Source organism: Pogona vitticeps, chromosome 1 (genome assembly GCF_051106095.1).
Source record: "Pogona vitticeps strain Pit_001003342236 chromosome 1, PviZW2.1, whole genome shotgun sequence".
NCBI lineage: Eukaryota > Metazoa > Chordata > Lepidosauria > Squamata > Agamidae > Pogona > Pogona vitticeps.
In genome coordinates this window covers 19,015,931-19,034,024 of record NC_135783.1, presented here as the reverse complement: position 1 = coordinate 19,034,024, position 18,094 = coordinate 19,015,931, and the positions used below count along the sequence as shown (strand labels likewise).

Sequence of the window (18,094 nt, the reverse complement as noted above, 5' to 3'; positions counted from 1 at the left end):
ACCAGAGGTTGATGACCCCTGACATACACTATATTGCTCCTGTTGTGTTTTGGTGTAGGGGTTTTGGATGGACGAGTCTCTGCCTTAGTGTGTTTCACATCAAAACGCAAACCAAAAGGTCAGTAGGGATGCGCTTCTGGGGGTGGTAAGGTAAAGGTTCCCCTTGACATTTAGTCCAGTCATGTCCACCTCTAGGGCGTGGTGCTCATCCCCGTCTCCAAGCTATAGAGCCAGCATTTGTCTGTAGACAGTTTCCATGGTCACGTGGCCAGCGTGACTAGACACAGAACGTCGTTACCTTCCCACTGAGGTGGTACCTATTTATCTACTTGCATTTGCATGCTTTCGAACCACTAGGTTGGTAGGAGCTGGGACAAGCGATGGGAGCTCGCTCTGTTGCGTGGATTCGATCTTATGTCTGCAGGTCTTCTGACCTTGCAGCACTGAGGCTTCTGCGGTTTAACCCGCAGCGCCACCCCGTCCCTGATTCTGGGGTGAGGATCACACAATTAAATCAAAATCCATTCTCTTCCCTTGTTTGCAGAGGTTAAGATTTGACCCTGCCTATACAAAATTGCAGAGGGGAAGTAGCTAGAGTTGACACTCTAAAGGAATCTTTTGAAAGCAGTCCTGAATATTTTAGCAAGGCTTCCAACAATGTTCAATCTTAGAGCAAGCCAAGAGAAAGAAAAATGAAAGCTCCAGGAATAACTTCAGACAGAATAGAAACCAAGGCTAATCAGGTCTGCTATTAGTCTCTTCCATTATTTTTGCTGTTTGGAAAGACAAACCCAGTTTCTATATAGAAGCTTGTGGAAGCTGATAAAATGAAGACCCAAATTAAAAAAAAACTGATGGACTCTATTTACAAAAAGCTAAAAACAATGATAGTACATTGTCTCACAAAATATATTAGACCTATAACATGTTTTGAAACAAACTTCACATATGGCTCTTTTTCCTTTAAGAAAAAACATAATTTTAACAATACAAATAACTGATTTAAATACGTAAATTCCAATTAATTTTTTAAATCTGATTTTTAATTTTTAAAAATAATGTTTTTTTATTCACTTTGAAGACAATGCTCCTAGTAGGAGCAGTTGTAACTAAGTATGGACTGGCAACATGCTGAAATCTAGTGGTGTTTATAAAGGGGCATGAGAAAAATAGGCATACAACTGCATTTTTGTGGTATGTATTTATTCTAGCATTTACTTTGGCCCTTGTATTGGTTACATTTGTATCTTGCTGTTCCTCCAATAATCTTAAGAGTTACGGTATATTTAACCTTTTAGGCATCAGCAAAATAAGTCAGACTAACAGAGAATGATTTATGTAAGGCTTCATAGCCAAACAAAGATTTAACCTGTTTATTCCGCTCATCTAAATGCAACACTATAGACAATGTTCTAAGTCTTTCATATAGTCTGCACATCGTGCAAAGTCTAATATCTCAGTTTAGCAATCAAAGATGTGACAGCATAATGGGTTTTGCTCCCTGCTTTATGTGGCAAAACTAAAAAGCCAAGTTTCTGCACTTAAATATAGCTCCATGAACTATTGTTGAATACATGTATACAAGCCACATAAGCTAACTTTAAACTCTAGTTTAAAATTGCTTCCACTACAAGCCTGTTTACAAACACTTATTCAAAACTCAAGTTTTATATGCTTCAAGAAGCTATGCTTGATTTCATTTTGCATAATAGGAAAATGAAGGAGCAGGAAAGGACTGGACATGGATGCATACAGCTTGTTCACATCCCAACTTATTAAACCAGGTTTTTTCTTTGCAAATTATGCAAAATTGGCTATTAGCTTCTTTATATACAGGTATACAGTGGTGCCTCAACTTATGAACTTAACTGGTTCTGGAACTCCGGTCGTAACTCGAAATGGTCATAAGTTGAAGCACCATTTCCCACAGGAATGCACTGAAATGCAATTAATCCATTCTGGTCGAAGAAAAAAACAGCAACAAAAAAAACTGCAAGACCCATCGGAAACGAGATTAATCCATTCCAGCCGAAAGAGGAGGGGAAGAAAAGCAAACAAACTGTGCAAGACCCATCGGAAATGCAAAAAAAAAAAAAAAAAAAAGCAGAAAGCAAACAAACCGTGCAAGACCCATCGGAAATGCAAAAAAAGCAAAGCAAAAAGCAAACAAACCCTGTAAGACCCTTTGGAAATGGGGGAAACCCCACCAAAAGCAAACAAACTCCACACGACCCATCGGAAATGGGGGAAAAACCCAAAAAGCAAACAAACCCTGCAAGACCCATTGGAAATGGGAAAGAAAAACCAAAAAACAAACAAACCCTGCAAGACCCATCACAGCATAGAAACATAATCCCACCACCCGGCCCAAAATTACGCTGCAAAACCCACCCAGAACAGTTTTTAAAAAGCAGAAAGCAGCACCTTACCTTACTAGGCAGTCTGAAGCCTCCTCCGATCGCACACTCTCTAACCGCTGGGGCGAAAGAGCTACAAAGAAGCAGCCTCTTCGCCACTAACGGTTAGTAATTTTAATTCCCCACCTTTTCCCCCTGCCTTTTTTCTGGTTGTAACTCGAAGCTCCGGCTGCAAGTCGAAGCAAAATTTTGCGGTCACGGCTGGTTGTAACTCGAAATGGTCGTATGTCGAGGCAATCGTAAGTTGAGCCACCACATTGTTTGTTTTACCACTTTACAACATAATTATGCAAAGAACACTTTGCTCCCCAGTGAGCTGTGTACTGATGTTACCAACCTTGGAAGGATGGAAGGATGAATCAACCTTGAACCGGCAACCTGAACTCATCCAGATCGAACACAGGTCGTAAGCAGAGGCTTGACTGCAGTACTACAGTTTAACCACCACACCACTGTGTTCTTAGCAATATAGTAAGGAACTCTGAAAAGAAGAAGTCATATCCTAGGAGTAGGACCCAGGGAAGAAAAAGTATTAGTTGATAATCTCCTCAGAAGAGGAACCAACTTCCATGGGCAGGTATGCTATTTCACAGAATTAATAATTTGTAGGCCCTGAAAAAGACCATTATCTATTGAAAAGGGAGTGTTTGTTGACTTTGTCAAAACTATCAGTCCCTGTATAAAGGGGTTTACTATGTGATGGTTGTACTGCTCTAACGAATGAAAAAGACATAGTGAAGTTTGATTGTTCTAGGTCTCCCTATTAGTATTTAACTGTCCTTCATAAGTCACCCCTTCCACAAATGGATTCAGACTGGAAAACAATATATTTTGTTTTGTTTTTTAAAGAACCAAAGTGTAATATTAAAACTGTGGTTATTAGAGTGGTCAACAAAAATAATGGTTATACTCTTCAATTAAATCTGTATCCGCTGAAGCAAGTACTTCAAAAGATAGATACTAATTATTTGCACGTTATCTCTAATATCACTGTAGTGCTGTGAATCTTCCAAGGACACTTGTCCCCTCTGAAATAAATCAACTGCACATAGGATGCACAGTAATGTGTCAATTTCACCAACACATTGTTGTGGGTTGGCTCTGTATTTAGGAATGTGCAATGGGGGTTGCCCCTCTCCAATCTATATTAATCTCTTCAGTTCCCTGAAAATGCTACAGAGAAGGTTAAAAGATCTTGCAGAATAGAATGAACTGAATGTGTTTAGGGGAAAAATCTCTGCAAAATGAGAGAGAGAGAAGACAGATAGATAGGGAGGGAGAGGCAGGAGTTTTCATGTTTTTACCTACATCAATTCATTTCATCAATTCATTTCTTTCTATTTGAACCGTTATAGCAGGCTACACTGCTCTTTAATTTTCTATCAGTTCATTCTGTCTACTGTTTCTTGTAGCAATCAGGCCCATCCTTTGTCATTTTTTATCAGTAGAGCAATTGTGCAGTACAAGCCTTCTGTCCTCATCCCCTTTCCTCTTTCTTCCTTTACCCACTTGTCCTCTTTCCCTTATTTCCATGCATTATCTCTCCCTTTCATTTTTATTTTCCCTTTTGCAGTGTCAGGAGGAGGAAACGTATTGTGAACAACACGGTTAGAGAGGGAGTAGATGTTAATGCTACATCCCTTTCTTTACAATTCAAAGCAGGTAAAGTCTCTTCAAGTCCTCTTTCACCCAAGAGGTGGGGGGAGGCTGTGTCCTTTGAGTCATCTCCTTCAGAGCAATGTATTAATGCTGATTAACTGTTATCCATTAAAAAATAATTTATATAAAGGGTACAAGTGCAGTGGCCATTAGGTGGCCAGTGCCCAAAAACCCACCCCCTTTCCAAGGGAAATAAATCAACAACAATTTCACACATGCTGAAATGATAAGGCATGAAGTGATGCATCACTGGTACAATTTGACAACTTTCCAGCAAAAGGAAAATAAATTGTACAATAAATGAATCACAAATGGTTGTGTGTCATGTGGACAGAAAAATATGAATCAATCTAAAAACAGTCAAATGAGTATAACCTGGGTTCTTTTGGCAGGAGTGATTGAGCCCTCCTCCATTTAACTAAGTGCAACTGAAATCATTCCACAATCTTCCACATGTACACTCACAGTTCATTACCCTTTCCCTCTCCTCTTTCAGTTTCCCCAATGCTGAATAGATTATAGCCTTTTCAAGGAAGACCCTGCCCTTCTCATGATCTGACATGTCACAGATAGTAATAGCATGATATATAACAATCCTAATAGTTGCTCTATTGCTTTCTGCAGGTATGCACCGTAACACACAGACAATGAGCTTGGAGTGGCAGACCAAATCAATATCAGCATGGATGATGATAAACACAAAAGCTTGCACTCTGGAGCTGAGAAACAGCAGTGGAGACCTCCAGTGCAAAAGCATGGGACATAACTGTACCACAATGCAAGCCTTTCCATTTACATGTCATCAACTACTACTGTAAGTTTTCTTCTTTTGCAAGCAGTTTTGGTGATTTCATTCCCTTCACTGTCTGTTATCTTTTCTGAAAGTTAAGTCTAATAATTAAACAGTGCCTTTGTTGACAAAAGTCAAGTCACTCCCCCATACTTTTACTAACTTTCAAATTAAACAGCGATCTGTTGATGACTAGCTATAAAGAAAAAAACTAGAGAAACTGGGCAAAAGGTCAACAGGTAATACACATTGAGAAACTAATTATGACACGACACAGCATAAACAACTTTTTAAAAAACATGTATTGCCTTATTTACATATAAAGTGTGGTGAGAAAAGCTAAACTCTTCCTGTAAAGTGCTTTTACTCTCTGCAGAGCAAAGCACACAAACACACACGCACACACAGCAAGTACAGAAGGACTGGGTGACTGTTAAGATGCAAGCAATGCATCAGATTTTTAACTAAACCATCAAAAATCCTAATTCCAAGCCACGTACCAAAATTGTTTCTCTCTCTCTCTCTCTCTCTCTCTCTCTCTCTCTCTCTCTCTCTCTCTCTCTCTCACACACACACACACACACACACACACACACACACACACAAATTGAGAATTCTGTGCAAAAACATGGGATGTGTGCACAAAATATCATTCTCATCAATGCAAGAATGCTACCAAAAGACCCTTGAGATCCACCACCATCATCTCCAGGAGGGAGAAGAATGTTAACACTCTTTGTCCTTGCCCATGAAGAGAAGTTAAGCCTAGATTTATAATCTTGACTGGAGATACAGTGGGGTCTCTACTTAAGAACGTCCCTACTTAAGAACAATCCAACTTAAGAACAGCTCCATTTGCTAAATTTTGCTTCTACTTGAGAACAGAAATCCAAGATAAAAACAGGGAAAAAAACCTTTCCTGCTCTTTTTTTAACCTTAGGTCATCTTAGGTTAAAAAAAATTCTCCCCCTGGTGGTAGAGTACGTATTCACCAGCTTTGCATTAGTTCCTATGGGAACTAATGCTTCAATGTACGAACGCACCTCTACATAACAAAAAAACAGCCAGAACGGATTAATTGGTTTTCAGTCCATTCCTATGGGAAATTTTGCTTCAACTTAAGAACGTTTCAACTTAAGAACACCATTCCAAAACCGATTAAGTTCTGAAGTAGAGGTTCCACTGTAGTTTCTATGGACGGAAAAGAGCAGATACGGATTAAATAGTTTTCAATGCATTCCTATGGGAAATGCAGATTCAACATAAGAACTTTTCAACTTGAGAACCACCTTCCAATACGGATTAAGTTCTTAAGTAGAGACCCCACTGTATATCCTTCAAATATATTCCTCTATGTTTTTTTAAAAAATTTAAGACACCCTATGCCACATCTTCCACTTTATTACATAATCTAAGCAAATACACTATCCCTGACATTATAACACAAAATTTAGCCCTTATATAAGATTGCCACTTAGCAGGCCAGGCTACATTTGCAGTTTTACAATGTCTTAATAATGCATTGTTTAGTGAATATGTGAAAGGCATTATTTCGGTAAGGAAAATGTCCACAAAATACTCCACGTATATAGTCTGGGTAGAACCAAAAGGGCTAAGAAAAATGCAAAAATCGCCTTATTTTACTTTGGAAGAGTGAAGATTTCTGCTATGTAACAATGTGTGGATGAATGCATTAAAAATGTAGATAGGAGTTAACAGAACTGTGAATCCTGCACCCCCAGGTCAATTCTCCAACTTAAAAACTATTCCACCTTTCTCCTCAAGAAGTCCCAAGGCAGCTTGCTAATATTAAAACAAACAATATAAAAACTGGAACCCCAACTCCAAACAGGTTTCTTCCAGTGTGTGTCTGTGGGCTGAAACTCCCCAAATGCTCCCTATGGAATTCTCAGAGAATTCTGAGAACTGGAGTACAAAAACAAAACAAATGGCCCATCCCCAAAGCCCTGTGGGATTCTAGTCACAGAGTCCTATAATGCAGTGGTCCCCAACCTTTTCCCAACTGCGGACTGTTGGGGGGGGCATGGCACGCTTGCAGGGGGGGCACTCGCTGGGGGCAGGAGAACTGTGTCCACGGCCCGGTCCTACCTAGGCCACAGACCGGGGGTTGGCGACCCCTGCTATAATACATGTCATCTGGCCCTCGTTAATGGAATGACATCTGTCTAATACTGTCAGATTTTTTTTTTAAAAAAGAATTCTTAAATAAATACACAGTAATTCCTAAAGAGAATATATTCTAATGTGTTTTACACAAGAAAGCATTAACACTGTTAAACTAGCATAAAACCACTGTACAACCACCATATAATTTACATAGAGAATTTAACAGCTTCTGATTTAGACAAACATGTGGGCCTGCCTAAAGCTTCTCAAGGGTTTTGTGGCAACTGCATGCATATTCATCATCCAGCAATTTCCATCCACTGCAGCCTCCCCCAGATCTGCGACAGAATACTGAAGAAATCTATGGGGTATATTTGGAAAACACAAGGGTGCAGAGAGAAAGAAAAGATGGGGACATCCTGTTTAACCAGGGGAAGTTTGCTCACCCAGCTTTGAATGTAGCCGGAGATTATGTCAACTACCACCACATGGGTTCTGATAAGATTACTTTTGAGTATTTTTAAATTCCGTGGTCCTGGTTTGGCTCCCCCCCCCCCCTACAAACATAAGCAGAGAATGTAAGTAAGCATGACAGCAGTTTTTACACAGACTATTCCACAAACCTGGCACTAAAACCATAAAGAAACCAGAGGGGAATACTCATAGCTTCCAATCTCACAATAATCAAAAGTTAGCTGAGCAGCAAAAACGTTAAGCAAATGTGCCTGGCTCCAATCTGGATGGAAAATTTACTTCAGAGCCAATCTAACATTTGCTTGGCTTACACATCTATTGTTTTCACTTTATAGTAGTGAAAGACCCTATCAGTTTTCAAAACAGAGTTTGCATCAGCCACAATTCTAGTCATTCGCTTTAGCAGCTGAATTTCATTCAGCAAAGTCCTTGCAATACTGGTTCGCTCAGTTCCAAATCTTCATGTCATTTTAAAGGACATTGTGGAGAGCCAACCACAAAACTGATTTTGTCACAATATATCCTAGGAAGAGTTCTCCACAAGTGGCAGGTCAGAGTGCCAAGGAATGTTTCCTTTTGTTTCCTGTCAGAATTAAGCAATTTCATTTTGATTTGATCATTTACAAGGTATATCTGAGCAAGGAACTTCCTAAAATGTGCTAGATTGGACTATGAACTCATCAGAACTCTATATAAATCAACTTTGTTCTGACAGGTTAGTAATGGAGAAGACATAGAAAAGATGCAACAATTCAGTACAAAAATCACACTCAAGATTTTAAAAAATCCCCCCTTCCAAACGGAAATCTCTAGCCAAACAGACCAGATGCATTTCACTCAGCAGCAGTATGAAACTAATCCTAAGAAAATCTAAGCTACAAATGCTGCTTAATCAATTTCCGGCACTTCACAGTTCGTAAGTTATACACGCCAAATCAGCACCTAGTGCCAGCCAAAACATCAATGCCCGAGGCAGAAAATTCAGTTGGTAAAGCTGTCAGGCATCAAGCAGAGCTACAACTATAGTGAAAAGGAACATCTAAACAAAACCAAATCTTACAGCAATTTGGGTGGGGGGGGGGGGGAAAGCCATAATTCCTCCTTCAGCTCAATGTACATGCATAAAAATATGTCCCTCAGCACCCTGAGTTTGTTAGCTTCAAACTCCTTCTCCTAACTAACTTCCAGAATCTATTTTTAACTAACTGAAATGTTCCTGAGTACAACCATACTGATTAGAATAAGGAAACACTTCCTATTTGAACTGAAGAACATACTATACAATTTTAGCAGTAAATGGGCAACTTCAAAGATGATAAGTTCCCTATACAGTTATCACTCTACGAGTGTGTTTGTTGGAAACTGTTTGTACTGTTTACAGTTTTGTTATATGCATCCCAGTATTTTACTGTGTACATATATAACTCCAAGCCATTCATGTAGGAACACATGCTGTTGGTTCTTTGTGAAAATACACAATTGTTGGGAACCAGGAAGATTTAGGAATATTTATGATGCTTTTGGGACAAGCATTTTTCTTCTTTCTCAAGCTAAATTCTCTATTAGCAAGGGAAAGAACAGTATATTCACGAAGGCTTTCATGGCCGGGATCTAATGGTTGTTGTGGGTTTTTCGGGCTCTTTGGCTATGTTCTGAAGGTTGTTCTTCCTAACGTTTCGCCAGTCTCTGTTCCCGGCATCTTCAGAGGACAGCACTCTGTGCTCTGGTGTAGTTGGCTTTGGGAGTGGAGTATTTATGGCTGTGAGATAGGCCTTTGTCTTTTCCTGTAGATGGGTGATTAGTGTGTATTGTTGTGGGTGTATTGTTGTGCTAAGGAGAAGAGATTATCTGTTCCTGTGGTTGATGGTTGTCATTAGCTGGTCTTTTGTGTGTAGTGATCCCCTGTCCTTGTGGCTGGGTGGAGTTCGTTGACCTTTTGCACGCTGTATTTTTGAGAGCTGGGAGCCAAGTTTTGTTCAACTTCACACTTTCCTCTTTTCTGTTGAAATTTTGCTGGAAATATCTGCTGGATGAGTGTCAGGGTGTCCTTTATCGGTACCTTAGTGAACAGGGACACTACGTCAAAGCTGATCAGTCTGTCCCCAGGGTTGAGTTTTAGGGTGCTGATCTTGCTTATGAAATGCTTATGAAATGTCCTGAGACTCTGATGTAGGATGAGGTTCGTCCAATGTGGGTCTGTAGGAGGGTCGCTAGGTGTTTGGCTAATTCATATGTTGGGGAGCCGATGACACTTAACAATGGGCCTGAGTGGGATTGAGTCCTTGTAGATTTTGGGAAGTCCGTATAGTCTTGGTGGGAGGGCTTCTGTCTTGTAGATACGTTGAAGGACGTTGGGTGCAGGGAGGAACTCTTGATCAACATGTTTGTTTGTTTTGTGAGTTTCGCATAGTCACACCAGAAGACTATATAAGGACTTCCCAAAATCCACAAGGATATTTCCAGAAGACATCAAGGCCCTCTTCCAACACTGCCTAACGACCAGCTATTTCCAGTGGGATAATGAATTCTATGAACAGACCGATGGAGTGGCCATGGGCAGCCCCAAAACTGGCTCTGGCTTCGGCACCCCTTGCACCCACAGTCTGGTTCCGATATGCGGATGACACCTTTGCAATTTGGAGTCACGGTGAAGAAAAATTGGAAGAATTTCTCAACCATCTCAACAGCATCCACCCAAATATACAATTCACCATTGAAAAAGAAATAGAGGGCCAACTCCCATTCTTAGATCTCATGGTCCTACGCAAAACTGACCTCCGACTGGGGCACAAGGTCTACAGAAAACCCACCCACACAGACCGGTACCTCCACAAAAACTCCAACCACCAACCACAGCAAAAAGAGGCATAATCAAAACACTGGTAGACCGTGCAAATCAGAACTGTGAAGCTCAGTTTCTTAGCACTGAACTCAACCATCTGCATTGGGCCCTACAGGCAAATGGCTACTCCAAAAATGAAATCACAAGAGCCATCAAACCAAGAAAACAACACCGAACTGAAGAAGAAAAACAGGCACCCACAAATAAAGTATTTCTGCCATACATCAAAGGGGTAACGGACCGCATGGGGAAACTTTTGAAAAAACACAACCTACAAACAGTATTCAAGCCCACCACAAAAATACAACAAATGTTATGGTCAGCAAAGGACAGAAGGGACCCCCTCACCACTGCAGGAGTATACCGGATACCTTGCAGTTGTGGCTAGGTATATATTGGAACCACAAAACGAAGCATCCACACCAGAATGAAAGAACATGAGAGACACTGCAGACTAAAACAACCAGAAAAATCTGCAGTAGCTGAACATGCCCTAAAACAAGCTGGACATGAAATTCTATTCCAAAATACTAAAATACTGAACAACAACAGCAATCATTACGTCAGACTGCACAGGGAAGCCATTGAAATCCACAAGCACCAGCAAAATTTCAACAGAAAAGAGGAAAGTGTGAAGCTCAACAAAACTCGGCTCACAGCTCTCAAAAATACAGCGTGCAAAAGGTCAACAAACTCCACCCAGCCACAAGGACAGGGGATCACTACACACAAAAGACCAGCTAATGACAACCATCAACCACAGGAACAGATAATCTCTTCTCCTTAGCACAACAATACACCCACAACAATACACACTAATCACCCATCTACAGGAAAAGACAAAGGCCTATCTCACAGCCATAAATACTGCACTCCTAAAGCCAACTACACCAGAGCACAGAGTGCTGTCCTCTGAAGATGCCGTCCCCAGAGATTGGCGAACAACCTTCAGAACACAGCCAAAGAGCCCGAAAAACCCACAACAAAGGAAAGTACAGTGTTTAACAACTTCTAAGCCAGACACTCAGAACTAATAAGTGAGATTTCTACATATTACACTGGAATCTCAACATACCAAGGAACCTCACATAAAAAGAACCCTCTTCTTCTCTAGAAAAGCCACCTGCCCAGGCTTTGTACAAAACTTGACAAGATGTTAGTTTCACATAAGCATACAAAAGCAGAACTTTGCAGCTTGCTACCAAAAAATATGAACGTATAATGAGACCTCAGGGATTTGACTGTATAAATTTCAAAAACCTATACCGACTTCAATTGACAGGTTTTGCAACTCAAGAAATTAATATAATGATTCATGTGGTTAACAGTGAAATCAATCTGAGGCTTTCATAAAGGACTTTCTGTGGTACTGCAAGATCAAAAAGATCAGGAGTGTCAAGTCATTTAGCAATAGAGCAGAGATACATTTTCAGTGTTCAAATTTTACATGATGCACTTCAGACACAATTGAAACCATATGCAGACAATACAAATTATGTTGCACTGTCATATTATTATTTTTTTAAAATAATCATTCCAGCAGAGTGAAGTGCAACATGCACCTCACTTTTCACTTTCCTTTTCATAAAAGCTTATCTGGCAAGACCTTGAAAGCCCTGACTCTGCTTTGGTCCACAAGATAATCAAGGAGAAAATCTTGTAACTCTGACTACAATGTCCAAAGCAGAAAAACTTAAACTACAGCCAAACACCCATAAAAATATCCTTCATTAGATAGGGAGTGATCATTCATTTCAATTATTCATATAGGAAAACCTCTGAGTATTCCACTACTGTCTGTCCGAGAACAACTAGCCAAATTAAGTTAATTTATAAAGGGTTATTTCTACATCTTGAACTTTTAAAGTGTCATTTCCCCCTTGGTGGTACTTCCCTATGAGACTAAAGATTTTAAATAACTTTTCTGTACAGGGTTGTATGAATTAAGAATATCTATATACAGTTTTATAAGGTTATATTTATTAATGATGTCATAATATCACATATTTTCTTTCACTGATCAGTTAGCATACCTGCATTGCAGCTTTCACTAAAATGTACGACAGGTCAGGATTAGCAGCGAAATTCCCAAACATGCTCGAGATATAACTGCAGAATCCTGAAACTTGGTCTGCCAATACCAATACAGGAAAGGGCAGCCACAACCCATTTGTAGAGTGTGAGACATACTGATGGTGCAAGTATATGACTCTCTGACATGGATGCTATTTTAGATGCTTAAAGAAACCAAACATACTTTAAAAAAGAAAGAAAAAAGAATAGTTGATACAGGATTTTAATTTGTCAGAAGTACCTACTAAATACTGGCATTAAACAGTATAATAGAATTAAAATCTGTATAGCATAAACGAGGCTATATGGCCTGTGTTGTGTTCTAAAATAGATTTTTCCACAGATAAAATGGAGCATCTGAAAGAACACATAGATTTTCTGCAACCAACATGCACTATCTATATGAAGGCCAGTGATAAAAGCAGTTTACTTGTTCTCCTTAAGCCTTGCAGAACACTTCTTCTAGAGTCCAGAGAATAGACCTAAGATCTCTATGCTCCCTCCCTCACATACTCTGCCATCAAGGAGTTCTATAGAGTTAACAACGAAGCACATATTAAAAACACCATTCCACTATATAAATATAATACATGAAAACAGGTAGTTATTCAATTTGAAAAGGGGAAAAAACCACAATGGGCAGTTTGTGAAGACTGTGGTGATGAGGAGAAATCAACTTGTCTAAAACTTTTCAGTATGTTGTCCATGTCCAGTAGCCACAGTAATTTAAGGCAACACCCAAACAGCTGTTGGAATCTAATGCCATATTTAATAAATCCTTAGTAATGCAGGTAACTGAGTCTATTGTGTTTCTAGGATGAACTCCTTACTTGCCTTTATTGGCATTTGGAACTGTTTTGATAAATTTAATCTCAAAAAGAAACTGGCTAAGTAAAAGCACAGGAGGCATAAAGAAAAGTATTCTCAATTGTCACAAACAAAGCCTTAGCCATTTTTGCAGAATCTCAGCACAACATCCCAATGACTGCAATATTTACTTTAAAGGCCTTATTTGGAAACTGAGAGAATCTCAACTTTCACTTAACTAAGAAGTGTTTAAAAATCACACAATTGGCGGGAAGACCCATACGGGACCATCACAGTGCCTTTAGCAACACAGAAACCAAATATACAAATATTCTTTGCAGCATGCCTGACTCACAGTTTCTGAACATTTGAGGTTGACAGCACAGTATCACTATGAAACTAGTCTATACAGGAAGACCTCATGTACCATAAAGTTTGCTAATATGCTGTGTAAACAGAATTTTAACATATGTACTCTGATCAACAAATACAGAGTTGTGCGCTAATTTCTCTCTTCAATCTGGATGGCTCAAAGGTGAAAACAATCTACAAAGCAGATTCAACATAAATGCATTAAAGTCTTCAGGAAAAATTTCAGAAATTCCCACACCCATTTTGCATGTAACTGCATTACAGGAATTTTAAAAAGAATACAGAGGTATTGTGTTTGCAAATGACTAGCTATGCTATTTCAAATTGCTTCTTTTAATAAGTGATACTGTGTTAAACTCTGGGGCTGATCTTCAATATCTTCAAATATCTAAAAACAAAAACTAACAACCTGCCTTTTTTGATCAGCACTTCAGAAATTAATGCCAGTCAGTGTGCACTATCTGAAGAAGGCTCTAAACCACAAAAATGACTTAGTGGCTCAAAATTACAATCACTTGAGCATGATTTAGATAGAAATTGTAATTGCTTTGTTAAATCCATTCAAGCCAGTATCTAATTGGTATAATGTTTTCATAGTCTGAGACAATGCTGTATTATCTTCCACAGAATTTACCAGCAAATTTTCACACCAAAACTAGACCTTTCAAACAAACTGTGTATAACTCCAGCAATACAGTTCCTTCAACAAATTACTATGTATGTTAACTGTAACACTGCATTAGACTATAGGCTGAAATCTAATAGTAAGTCACTACTAGAGTAGGCCATTGAATCAATGAAACTTACATACCATCGGTGTTAACTTACCAAATTCTTACTGATTCACTAGGCCTATTTTAACCTACTACCAGACTTCAATCATTGTGCCACATGCACCAGAAGTACAGAAGGATTTCAAATTTCACTGTGGCAGAATCCCAATGGAGTTTGTATAACTTGATGTATAACATGACATGATGACCGGTCACATCTCAAGATGCACAATCTGGCATACAACCAAGATGTGCCTCAGCACCTCATCAATTAGCCATAATTGACCACAGCAAGTTACACACATGAACACCAACAGGATTCCAGCCAGTAAGTTTCAGAATACAGACCAGCCTGTTACACATGGCATATGTTTTGTTTTCAAAATGAAATGCAAAAATCTCATTTTGCAATTAATTAGCATTATTAAATAGTATTCATTTTTTTAAACATCCAAAATCTATGCATAAGATATCCAAACATTTTCTTCTTTATCATAGGGAAGTCCTAGCATGTAAAGAGAAACAAGGTGGGTTTTTGTTCTTTTTTTTAATTTTGAAAAGTGAATATTAAGGCAGCTGAACTAGCCACTTGTTGGGAGTAACCCAATTTCTGTGTTGCCCCATCTCCTCCCTGTTCTTCTGTAAAGCACAACACAGCAGGAGGGAAAAATAGTGGAAGAGCTCGCAGAGAGGTCATTTAAATGCCTGCCGAGCAGGCAAAACTGACTGCTTCTAACTGCCAGCACATGTTGGACTGGAGTCAGAAGGACCTCTAGTGAACTCCAGGAAGTGTAGCAGCAGAATCCCAGCAGCGGGAAAGAAAAACTCCATCTGATGCAATCTAAATCTAATTCAATTCAGAAGCATTTACTGGTCAGTACAGTGGAAAATGCATTTTAATTAAAGCAGTCATAGTAATAAAGCATCCATTATCTAAAACGATTCCTATTTTGCTGTGACAGTTTAGCTACATTTCTCAGTCAACTTTTATATGCCTGCATCTAGGCTACATCTCTTCACGCGATAGATGGAAAGGGGCTCACTGAACTGAATGCAACCATATGTAGATTGCTTTAAAAGAAAATATATATCTACAGAGAAACCAAGCCAGTGTGCCAAATGTTTTGTGCCAAGATGCATTTGATCACACATGCACTTGAGGTCAGAATTAGTACAAGTTATGAACGTGTGAATGTAAACCAAGCCTGTGGAAAGTAGAATTTAAGATAGAACAAAAACAGTGCCATAAGAATATGTTGCAGCAAAACCTGAAAAAGTCCCACAACATCGTAAAAGACTGAAAAGTTTTAATTGACATACTCTTTAGTGAACTGCAGCCCACTTCTTCCATGGTCCACAAAGGCTTATGCCAAATGCAACTTTGTAATCTTAAAATGCCACAAGACTCTTAGTGGATTTTGGCAGAGTAGAGGACAATGCAGCTTGCTCCTCTTGAAATTTCCACAGCAGTTTGTTACTGTTATGTATAACTAGATTCCTCTGTCTCTCTTTTAATTGTGTTTTCCTGAGGTCTTATCTAAGTATATTGTATTTCTGATTTTTCCATTCAAGTGGAATTCAGTTTTCAGAGTGTCAAAACTCCGATGCTACGATCGTGAAGTACAACATCCAAAAAGAAAACTGCACATCTTTTCTTTAATGTACAGCAAGATGTTGAGTGTCAGAAGCCAAAAGAGCTTGTACAGATTACCACAGAAACATGTGCAGCCTCGTTGTTCAGAACTGCAAAATAAAGATGCAGAAGCCATTTGCACTTCAGTTCTCCCAACTTAGTGTAAATGCTGGATGCCATTCACCATTATTATGGTGAAGTGTTCAACCCTGAGATACAATCTACATAATCAGGTGCAACATTTCTTAAGATCAGAATTCTCTACTCGTTAGAAAACTTTTCATCAGTTTTCTAATAAATTTTAGTTTTTCTTCTAGAAATATAATATACCCACAACATAACACCCATACTGAGGTGATAGCTTCATAATGTTAATTTTTTTAAAAGACACAAAAGTATTCAAATGTTTAACAATACTATCTCTTCCTTTGGCAAGATATTAAATAGTTAGTAAGTTGATAGAAAAGATTGGGGATCAGTTCTAACTGTCCATGTGTTCTTTCAGGATGTTCAAAATGATGTCCATCTCATACTAATTTCTTTTAAAAAAAACAAAAAGAATGCAGATTTTTCATCATAGTGTTGCAAAATGCATAACTTTGCGCAAACAACATGCCATCTTAATTTCAAGATTTCTGAAGGTTGCTACTTTTGTCTAAAGTTTCTCAAAAAGTATTCTCTTACAGGTACTCTGCCATCATAAGATGTCGTTTTTTTCTGCAATGCTTACATTTAAAATTGTTCCTTTGATTAGATAAGGTTCAATCTAGAATGCTATATCAACTTCACAAATGTGCTACTATTTCTGTACTGAACTGTAGACATAAACAGACAGACTGATGTTGAAAACAAGTCATATAAAATCAACTTTCACCAGGAATATGAATAAAGGGATTATATGAACTGTGCCATACAGAAAGTCTCTCTCCCCCTTCAACACATTAAACAAAGATATAAACTGTGTCTGAACAGCAAGAAGAAGGCGAGATTTCATATTTATCTTCAAAGGAAGGAGACATATTGGCTCAGATTCTGTTGTATACCTCAGCATGTGTATCTCAAAGTTATACAAGCGGTAAGAAAAATCACACCAAGGAGGAAGTGATATTCATGAAGATGTCTGCAGGCATGCTGCACAACAGTTGCACCATGAATTGCACAATCACTTGTACAAATTGTACAATATGAACTGCCTGGGTATACAGTTCCATGGCTGTAACTTTATGTTATGTCATGAGAAAGTTTAACTGAAAATAGCCAAATGCAACAGGATTTCAACCAGTAAATGCAAAATATTTGGCATGAGTACGTTAATAATAAATTGCAACAGGATTAAAACTTCACAAGCACCATTATTTTTATATGAGAGAAACTGTGTGAATAATCTGCTTATTTAATTTCAACTGGTTCATTTTGCACAATGTCATGCGTACATGCTAAACAATCATCTGCAAATCTTAACATTAAAAAAAGTTACTTAAAACAAGTCAAGAGAAGAAAATCTAGAAACTTTTGTGTGCACAACTGGTTATGCACCTGATTTTGCAGCCAGTATGACATTTTCTATGTGAAAAGGAAAACCTGAAGAGGGAGCAATGCTTGTGTGATTGTCCTTCTACAATCATCCAAGCAAGATAGATTCTTGCCATTGGATTGTGCTTCCATAACTAGAACACATACAGCCTGAGCATGTAGTGATCAAAGATTAGCCAAGATTACTTGGATTCATTTGAGAGGCCTGTTCAACTTCTCTTTCCTTTTACCACAAGAATGCACATCTGTTTGTGTTTCCACTTAGCAAGAGAGACTTAGCAAGTTTGGTCATTGGTCAATAGCCAGAATCCTACTCATGCTTGTCTAATGTCTACAAAATTTACAGAGGCTAATTGTGGCTAAATAATGTGTCAGATTGCATCTCAGATGAACAATCAAGTGGTTGACCTGGAACCAACATGCTCCCTGGCACCTCCTCTATTAACTACAATTAGCCACAGCAAGTTAAACAGATTTACACAAATATCAGTGGGACTGTAGCCGATTTCTCTCTCTCTCTCTCTCTTTTGTTACATTTTCTTATAAGATGCAGTCATATTGTAATGTTCCTCAGAACAGGAAGATGAATAAATA

At 38.7% G+C, this 18,094-nt stretch overlaps 2 protein-coding genes across 40 annotated transcripts in view; one reads left to right on the top strand and one right to left on the bottom strand.

Moving 5' to 3' along the window:
* The window catches only part of BCL2L11 (BCL2 like 11), a 56,856-nt gene that overhangs the window by 22,525 nt on the left and 16,237 nt on the right, over nt 1-18,094 (bottom strand). The window lies entirely within an intron of this gene.
* Nucleotides 1-18,094, top strand: part of LOC140704068 (uncharacterized) — a 342,640-nt gene that overhangs the window by 310,921 nt on the left and 13,625 nt on the right. For 27 of the 32 annotated variants that reach the window (XR_013540266.1, XR_012083172.2, XR_012083171.2 and 24 more), the window contains one exon: nt 4,701-5,473. The gene's annotated coding sequence lies outside the window, so the exon portion shown is untranslated. Of the gene's footprint in view, nt 1-3,990; nt 4,080-4,700; nt 5,474-18,094 lie in introns of those variants that run through there. The other 5 variants (XR_012083168.2, XR_013540265.1, XR_013540251.1 and 2 more) reach the window with 2 other exon arrangements.